Here is an 8,489-nt window from a genome sequence, read left to right on the forward strand (position 1 = left end):
AAGCCCAAATCCCTTTACTTGAGCTATGGGCCACCTGGTACCTCATTTTCTATTGCAAACCTAACCTTTCAACAAAGCACTGGAGGGTCCATTTGTCTACAGAGTGACTTCATCATCAATTCATCCTTTGCTCTTTTTGAAAAATTGCCTATTTCCTTTCATTGAAAAAGTCTGTTTTGGATTTGAGTTTTGGATTTGAGCTCTTATAGCATTTAAAGGGTGTCAGCAAGGTGGCTCAGTGGACAGAGAACCAGACCTGGACACAGGAAGTATCAGTCCAAATCTGGTCTCTTCCTCTAGATACTTCCTGGCTACATGACCCTGGGCAAGTCACTTAACCCCTATTGCCTAACCCTTATTGCGTTGTTTTTTTTTTTTTTTTTTTTGCCTCAGAACCAATACACAATATTGACTCTAAGATAGAAGGTAAGGGTTTAAAAAAATTTTAAGGAACAGTTAGAACAATATGCATTATTTAGTAACCAAAATCATCTGAATCAATGGAAAATTTAAACAATAAAAGGAAAACTCCTAAAACTTGTATGTTACATGAGTACATATTTTCATATATATGAACATATTAACTACATATGCACAAATATATGTTAACTGCATATGCACAAATGTGTTCATAGATGTATTTATATTATAATATAAATATATGTTTATGGTCAATTCAAATGGTATAAGAATTAAGGCATTTAATTTGCCAGCACTTTACTATCCAGTGAGGGCAACATTAATAGATCATATTGCCCTTGTTCCCCTCTTTCGAATCAGAACGTTGCTTACTCTGAAGATATGATAATTCGCCTTTCAAAGGAAAGGGTGGAGAGGGGCTACAATTTCAACATAATCATCAATCGAAAGCTGTATTAATTTCTCTTGGGCAGGACCTGCTTTAATCCACATTTCCTGGGCACTGAAATCCCTTCCTTGAAGGATACTAGTATGTACAAGTGCCATATTCTCTCCTTATCTCACATAGTCAGAGAGGTCTAAGTTTTTTTGTTGGTTTTTTTTTGTTTTGTTTTGTTTTTTTCAAATTCTCAACCTCTTTTTCCATTATTTCCAATCTGCCCCCCCCCAGACCACCTTTTAGATAAGTGTCCACAGCTCCAGGGGCCAGACTGAGCAGGGCAGAAAGGCCCACCACACTAGCAGACACAAATGCCAAGGATTAAGAAGGCTAGACCCCTCGCATATTAGCTGAGCCAAAGCCCTAACGATAAATTAAATATTGAATATAAGAAAAACACTTTGTGTTTCCTTACTGCTTAGGCTTCTTGTTTGCCTTGTCCTGAGAAAGGCTTCTGAAATCCAAAGCATGACCAGGCCAGGTATTCACTGAGCCTTAATTAAAAATTGTTTTCACCCACCACAATAGATTTCTCACTTCTCTAACTAATGAAGTCTTAGGAACTTTAAAATAAATACCGAGCATATAGAAAGACCAGAGGCCAGTGGAGGAGCCTTTCTAATTTCAACATTTTTATATGGTTTCATGCAGAAAGGATTTGATTCATAAGAGCTATACTAGTCAATTAATGACTGGCTTGTTGGGTTACACACTTCAAGTAGTTTCTGTTTCACCTCAAGCCCCATAACCGCTCTAGTGACCATAACGAATTGTATCACTATAGCAAGTTAGTGAATACAATCCATCAGAATTTTGTTGCTTGCATTTCTCGGCAGTGAAAAGGACAATTATTTAATTTTATCCTTCAAAAACTCATATACATATATATGTGTATATCTGAGTCATTTTCAAGAGATGAAATAACAGGCCCCATTTAATATAAGAGAGTTAAAGTTTGTCTCTCAAGGTCATTGTTCTGCAAGTCTTACTCCTTTTTTTTTTTTCCCTTCTTCAGAGAGTGTCCTTGCAATTTACAGCAACTGCTAACAGGTCCTGGCTGGTACTGAAACACAGGCATATTCAGAAACAACAACAAACACAAGGCCTGAAAAAACAAAGATGGCCTGAGCTAATTTTTCTTAGTTGTTTGCAAAACAACCCCAAAGGACAAACTATTGCTGAAGCCTTGTCTAATTAGGTTTGCTGTGTCCAAGGAGCAAAGAGTCACAAACAGATTCAGGAGATGCCCCCTACTACTTGGATTTTAATCACAATACAATTAAAAAAAATCACAAATAGTAATCAGAACATAAAAAAGAATTAACCCTTATTTTGAAATATTGATCATAGAGATTTTCATTTCTTGTTAAAAGTCTCTCCCTTAAATCCCAGAGGACTTCTTCAGGGGGCATCAAAATAAAAGTGGATATTTTCTTTTCAAACATGAAAAAATATATGCCTTAATATCTGGCTTATAATCTTCACCCCCCCCCCAACGCCTGGTTCGTCACTCAAAGGCAGTCCACCTTTTTGGGTGATTACCTCGCTCCTGGCAGTATACTTCTGTCCTAGGCCTGCTAAGTCCTTGTTTGTGCCACACAGAATTTTTCTAGCCATCTGATGCTCTATGACTGTGTTAGTCTTCTTTGTAAGAGAGTGCTCTCCCCTCCTGAAAAAAGCAAACAACTGGGTAGCTATCATCATTACACTAAGGAAATCTCTTAGAAAAACCAAACAACTTGCTAATCTTTCGAGCCCCTTCATCCAAGTTAAAGATAAGAAAAGCAAACCTAAGGCTGCTTCAGCCACATTCCAGGGACAAGTTCCCCTTTTCTCCTTTATCAGAATCCTAGCATTTAAGTTTTTTCCAGACCTTGCAGGATAAACTGCTGCTCACACCCCGCAAACAAAGCACTGTTTGTTTAATAACTGATTGCTGCCATGGGTACAGTAAACAAGGGGCCCAGCTTTTGTGTTTATGAACAAACACATCATCTTGCAAGAGCAATTTAACATTAACCTGGTGGAATAATCAACAGATTTCATAGGTGACACTGGGGGCAGGACTAGCGTAAACAGAACAGGGAGGAGGAGAAAGGGGCCACTCTTAGAATCAAGGTCGAGGCAAATGCATTACAGAGTAAACAGCTGGGAAGAACTCAAGACAAACAAACAGTCATTCTTCTGACATTTAGAGAGGCAGAAAGGTTGTATGTTACATATATCAGCTGCTGACCACCATGAAATCAGACCAGTTGGGGCCCAGGACTTCTTGTTTACACAATGCCATGTTTGCTTATAAACAACAATTTGCTGTTACCAACTTAGCATTACTCATCATCATCGAAGCCAGAAGATCAAGTGAAATCCTGTTAACTCTTTGATGGTTCCTCTGCTGAGAAATAAAAGAGACGATCTTCTAAATAAGAAAATAAAGCAACGAGAAAGAAATGATCGCCTATTTTTGACCTTCTGATTTCCCTGCCTGCTGATGAACTTCACTATATTTTACCCAGCTTAAAGCAGGAGAAGCTGAATTTGGAAGCAACCGAACAGTGGACTTTTTAGGTTTGAGGAACACTGAACTCTTTTATCAATGGCTCAAACATAGATTCTAATCTTTAATCTTCTAAGAAGTATACCCTGATGCTTCTTTCTCCATATGAGCAACTCCTATTATAAGATATACTTAAGCCTATGCTACCTACAAATGAACAATTTTGTAGAATTCCAAATAGTCACTCTGCCAAAAAAAAAACAAAAAAAAACCTAAATTTTGAAAAGTTTGTGGTGCTGAATTTTAAGATATATTAAACCTAAATTAATTCATCAATACACTATGTACAATATAATGATTGTGTCACCTTATCAAAAAAACTTTACTAAATTTAATAGTGAAAAATAAAATAAGGCTGTTCAACAAGAAAAGGAATTAAGAATGAATATCTTTTAAAATAATCTAGCTTAAGTATGCTCTTATACGTGTTTCCTAGCCATTACTGTGAGCTACTAAGCTTTCTTGGGAGAAGAATAGACACTAAGGGCAGCCTGTAGAGATTTACATTCATTTGATGCTCCTATACAGATAATATAAGACTATACTGATACTTAATTTTGAACAGTGTAAATAATATTTCTCTATTCCTAAACTTCAACAGGCAAAACATACTGAAAATATATAAACATTAGGTGATATATCTGCCAATGTTGTTGTTTTTCCAATCGATTGTTAAAAATTCTATATCAATTCTGTCTGAAATACAGCAATATATGGTCTGCTGACTGCCCAACTAAAGTCATAGGCTATAGGATAAGCCAAGCAATCAAAGATGAAAGCATGTACAAAGAAGCAACATTTCCCTTTACATTAACAACACAAAAAAGCTATGGAATTAAAAGTCTTGAAAGGTTAAGATATTTATGAAAAATTTACCTAATTTTCTTTTCTTCAGTCCTTTCCTCTCAGATGCCAAATTCTTCTCCACCTGGATTATTTTTTTTCTTTCTCCAGTTTTAGTTCCCTAATTTCTCTCCTAGAAACCCCAAAGTTGCCAATTTTGCCTTCCTTCCTATCTGCCTTGCTTCCTGCCTGCCTTGTTCTCAAACTACACCATCCCTACTAAATTACCAATCTTGATTTTTTTGCTTCTCTCTGACTCTCTCTCTCTATCCCTCTTTCTGCTTTTTCTTCTTTTATTTGTCTCTGGTTCTCTTTTGTTCACCCCTGCTAACAGTTTCTTTTCCTCATGTCAACATAGCCACTAAATTCTACCATGTGTTTTGAGGTAATTTCCCATGTATATTCAAGATTTAACTAGGGGTGGAGAGGATTCTCTGATCTTATATTCATGTTAGTGAATCACTCACAACATTTTCCCCACCACTCCTTGTATCCTCATCTCTCTCTCTATCTCTCTATCTCTGCCTCTTTCTCTCTCTTCTATTAGAACATCAGAGTTGCTCAACAATTTGATGATGCAAGTAAGAATATTACCGTAACAACGAACATAAATCCTTTTCTTTTTCCTTAATTGTTTGGGGAACTGAAAATCCCTGAATCCATACTTAACTACAGCATGCATGTGGTTAGGGTGACTGGGAAGAATAGTTAGGGGACTTTTCCAAGGTCACTCTGGGAGTCAGAGGGAAAATCAGGTAATGACAGCATAATGTCAGGTTTTCCCAATCCTTGAACTCTTATCAATAATCTTCCTTTGTGTTAGTCTTAAAGGGGGAAGGACCAATGAAGAGAAAGGGGCCAGAAATAACACAGAGCTCTTATTTTCTATAGCTCAAGAAACAAACTTATTGGGGGCAGTAGGGTGGGCTCAGTGGATTGAGAGACGGGAGGTCCTAGGTTCAAATCTGATCTCAGACACTTCCTAGCTGTGTGACCCTGGGCAAGTCACTTAACCCCCATGCCTAGCCCTTACTGCTCTTCTGCCTTGGAGCCAATACACAGTATTGACTCCAAGATGGAAGGTAAGCATTTTAAAAATAAAAAACAAGCAAACAAAATAATTTCTATGGCTTCCCAACCTACCCTCCTCACCCCTCATGTCTGACAAATCAGAAGGCCTGCCAGGTAGGTAATTACACTTAAATGCCAAGTGTTAATCAAAGGAATGTATCATTTCCTTTGAAAAACTATTTGAGGGTATAATTTAGTGAGCGCTTCAGACTTTCAAGAGTTAACCAGGAATGGGTCTTCTAAATTATGAAAAGAAGCATAATTTGTTAGAAATCATATAGTATTTGAAGTTGGACAATCAGAGTTTGAAGACAAAAGTCAGGAATTTAAATCCTGACTCTTGAGGCCGACTAGTTATATTATTGTGCACAAATTACTTAAAGGCTTTGGTTTCCTCATCTTTAAAAATGGGGAAATAATAGCTCACAGAGCCGTTGTATGGAACATAAGCCTTAAGATTTTCATCAACAAATATCTATTTTTTTAAAAAAAAAGTTCTATTGATGCTCTATTATTTGCCCCAGGCACTTTTAACAATTGCCATCCCTCACCCACCCCCAAAAAGGGCAATGCCCACCCTTTAAACAATTCCCAAAACTAACACATGATCCCCAACCTCTTCACAAAAAGGAGAAAAATATATATTTTTTTAATTTTTATGATGTGTTTTCCAAGACCAAGAATGGCCGTTGCCTTTAATCTGAAATTGGGCAGCTTTTGGTGGTGGTTTTGTTTAAAATAAGGTTACAATTGTCTATAGTCTCCTGGTTCTTCCTCTTTAGCTCTATTACATATCTATTTCTCTGTATGTGAAATTGAAAGTAGGAATCCCACCTACTGCCACAGGCCATGGGGTGGGAGTTGTTTTTACAGTAATTATGATGGGCTTAGATATAACTCTGTTAAGAATGACAGCATATTTGTGAGCTGACTAGGTACATGGGTATGTGACTAAGCCAACATATAGAGTGCATGCAATTACTGAACCCTCATATTTGGGTCCTATATAGTGCCTTAGTCCAATCAAGTGATATAAATAGATATGGAGATCATTCTTCACCTTGAGTCTCCCCATTGCCCAAAGCACGAAACCAGAAGCCACTGCTCGGGGGGAACAGGGGGTGCAGTGAGATTTCTGCTCATTTTATATCTGGACCTGAATCCCACCAATACTAGAACCCATAGCCAAAATGTCAGCTTCCTAACATACAGAGTCTTATTAAACGTATTCAAGCATAAGCCATCTAAACAGGTCTGCCTTTTCCAGCACGTAAAATCAGAGTTTATTCAGTACAAAGTAACTACTACATGATAAAAACTATAAGCATATCATTCAAATGCTTTATTGGTCAAATAGATGGATGCTTTTATTAGTCCAACCTTTTTTTGTAATGGAGTGCCACTGATGACCCAGTGTTAGCCTCATTCCCTGCTATTAATCACACTTCTAAGAGCTCATTTTGCTTTAAAATCTTAAGAAATTGCTATAATTTAAAGACACGGTGTCTACATAATGGGAAATGCTTCATAGATTGTATCATTTCATATAGCACAGTATTTTTATGGGAACACTGACCATGATGCCAAGGTATTACAAAACTTGACTAAAATATTTTATAAAGAAATGCGAAACAAAAACTTTTTTTTTTGGTATTTGTTGTTTTCCATATCCATATAATCTTTGCCTTTGGGGAAATGAATAATCCAAAAGCATATGGTTTACATAGATTAAGACTACAATAACGTTCTTAAACAAATGTTTTTTTTTTTTTAAATGAAAGAGAGAAAACCTAATGTGAACAGATAGAAAAGATGTGAAAGCACATGGTGTGTTTTAAGGAAATTCAATCAGTGGTATATTCCTTATTCATCATCTATAATTCCTGTGTCTTGTCTCCTCAGTAAAGGGAACCAAAGCAGTGTCTTCAATGAGAGGGACTTTGGCAAGAACTACAGGTATCTGCCAATTTATGTCTAATAAGATTTCTGTTAATATAATGACAGCCTTAACTGATAAATCCTCATCTCATTAAACTATACTTTACAAATTTTTAACTGTGTTGAATACTTTATGGCAGGGGTTGATAGTGGAGAGAGTTCTCCCCTATATAAAATCAAAATAAAAACATTCTGCTATCATATAGTTAGCTATATGTCACTCACAGAGTCATAAAATAAGATTGCTAGGTTATGTTACATGGTGAGCATGAAAAAATTGTTCTTTTTCAAAAACAGGCATGGATGGCCCTAACCAACCGGTATCAGATTGCAATTGCATCATCTCCATCATAATTTACATTTGCATTATGATTCATAGTTTACAGGACACATTCCTCCACAACAACCTACTGAGTTGGGCAATACAAGTACCATTATCCCATTTTTTCAGATGAAAGTTGAGAAAATTTAAGCCATTTGATCATGAATATGCACCTAAGATACTGGAAGTAGTACTCTAAACTAAGTGTCTTGATTCCATGTCCCTTGTACACCATGTTACTCTCTCATTAATAGGTGGTAATAAAATCCCAAATATTTCAAACAATATCCAGTTGACGATCAATTCACAACTCTGATGGAGCAACTCTCTGTAGTCTTATTTGATCTAACTTGTTTTCACACAAAGATTGAATGACAATAGGTGAGGACTGTCTGTGTACAATATAAGTAGCTACAGTTAATAGCAATAATAAACCCAATGTACATCAACTTAGACACATAATATTAACTGTAGCAATAGTTTGAGTTCCTTTAACTTGACAGTTACTAGACAAGAATGAGCAGTGGGGCTACCATTTTGAAAAATATAATAAATTAAGGTTAGAAGATAACTCGGGTTTATTTTTTTGAAGTCAAATATTTTGGTACTTTTTTTTTATCTGAGTACCCTCTAAAGCAAATCTTAAATTTTTCTCAGTAATTATTCTTTTTCTCTTTATATGAGATTTGTTGTGAAAGTCATGAATGCACATGCTATTAATTGCTGACGGGATTAGCCACCTGTTCCTTACTTTATGGACATCAGAGGTTAATTAGGAATGCAAGAAGCCTCTTCCACTTAGGACATGGCTTTACAATGGGGAAAATAGATTGAAGAGAAGTCAAATAGGGCAGATGGCATTGAACAGCATGTCTTAACCAACAAATCATGTCCATTGA

At 36.4% G+C, this 8,489-nt stretch overlaps 1 protein-coding gene across 1 annotated transcript in view; it reads right to left on the minus strand.

The window, feature by feature from the left end:
* FOXP1 (forkhead box P1) overlaps nucleotides 1-5,215 on the minus strand; it is a 281,610-nt gene extending 276,395 nt beyond the window's left edge. Inside the window, exon 1 of the mRNA XM_044661547.1 lies at nucleotides 4,293-5,215. The gene's annotated coding sequence lies outside the window, so the exon portion shown is untranslated. The remainder of the gene's footprint in view (nucleotides 1-4,292) is intronic.
* Nucleotides 5,216-8,489: the final 3,274 nt, after the last annotated feature.

Source organism: Gracilinanus agilis, chromosome 1, assembly GCF_016433145.1.
Source record: "Gracilinanus agilis isolate LMUSP501 chromosome 1, AgileGrace, whole genome shotgun sequence".
Classification (NCBI taxonomy): domain Eukaryota; kingdom Metazoa; phylum Chordata; class Mammalia; order Didelphimorphia; family Didelphidae; genus Gracilinanus; species Gracilinanus agilis.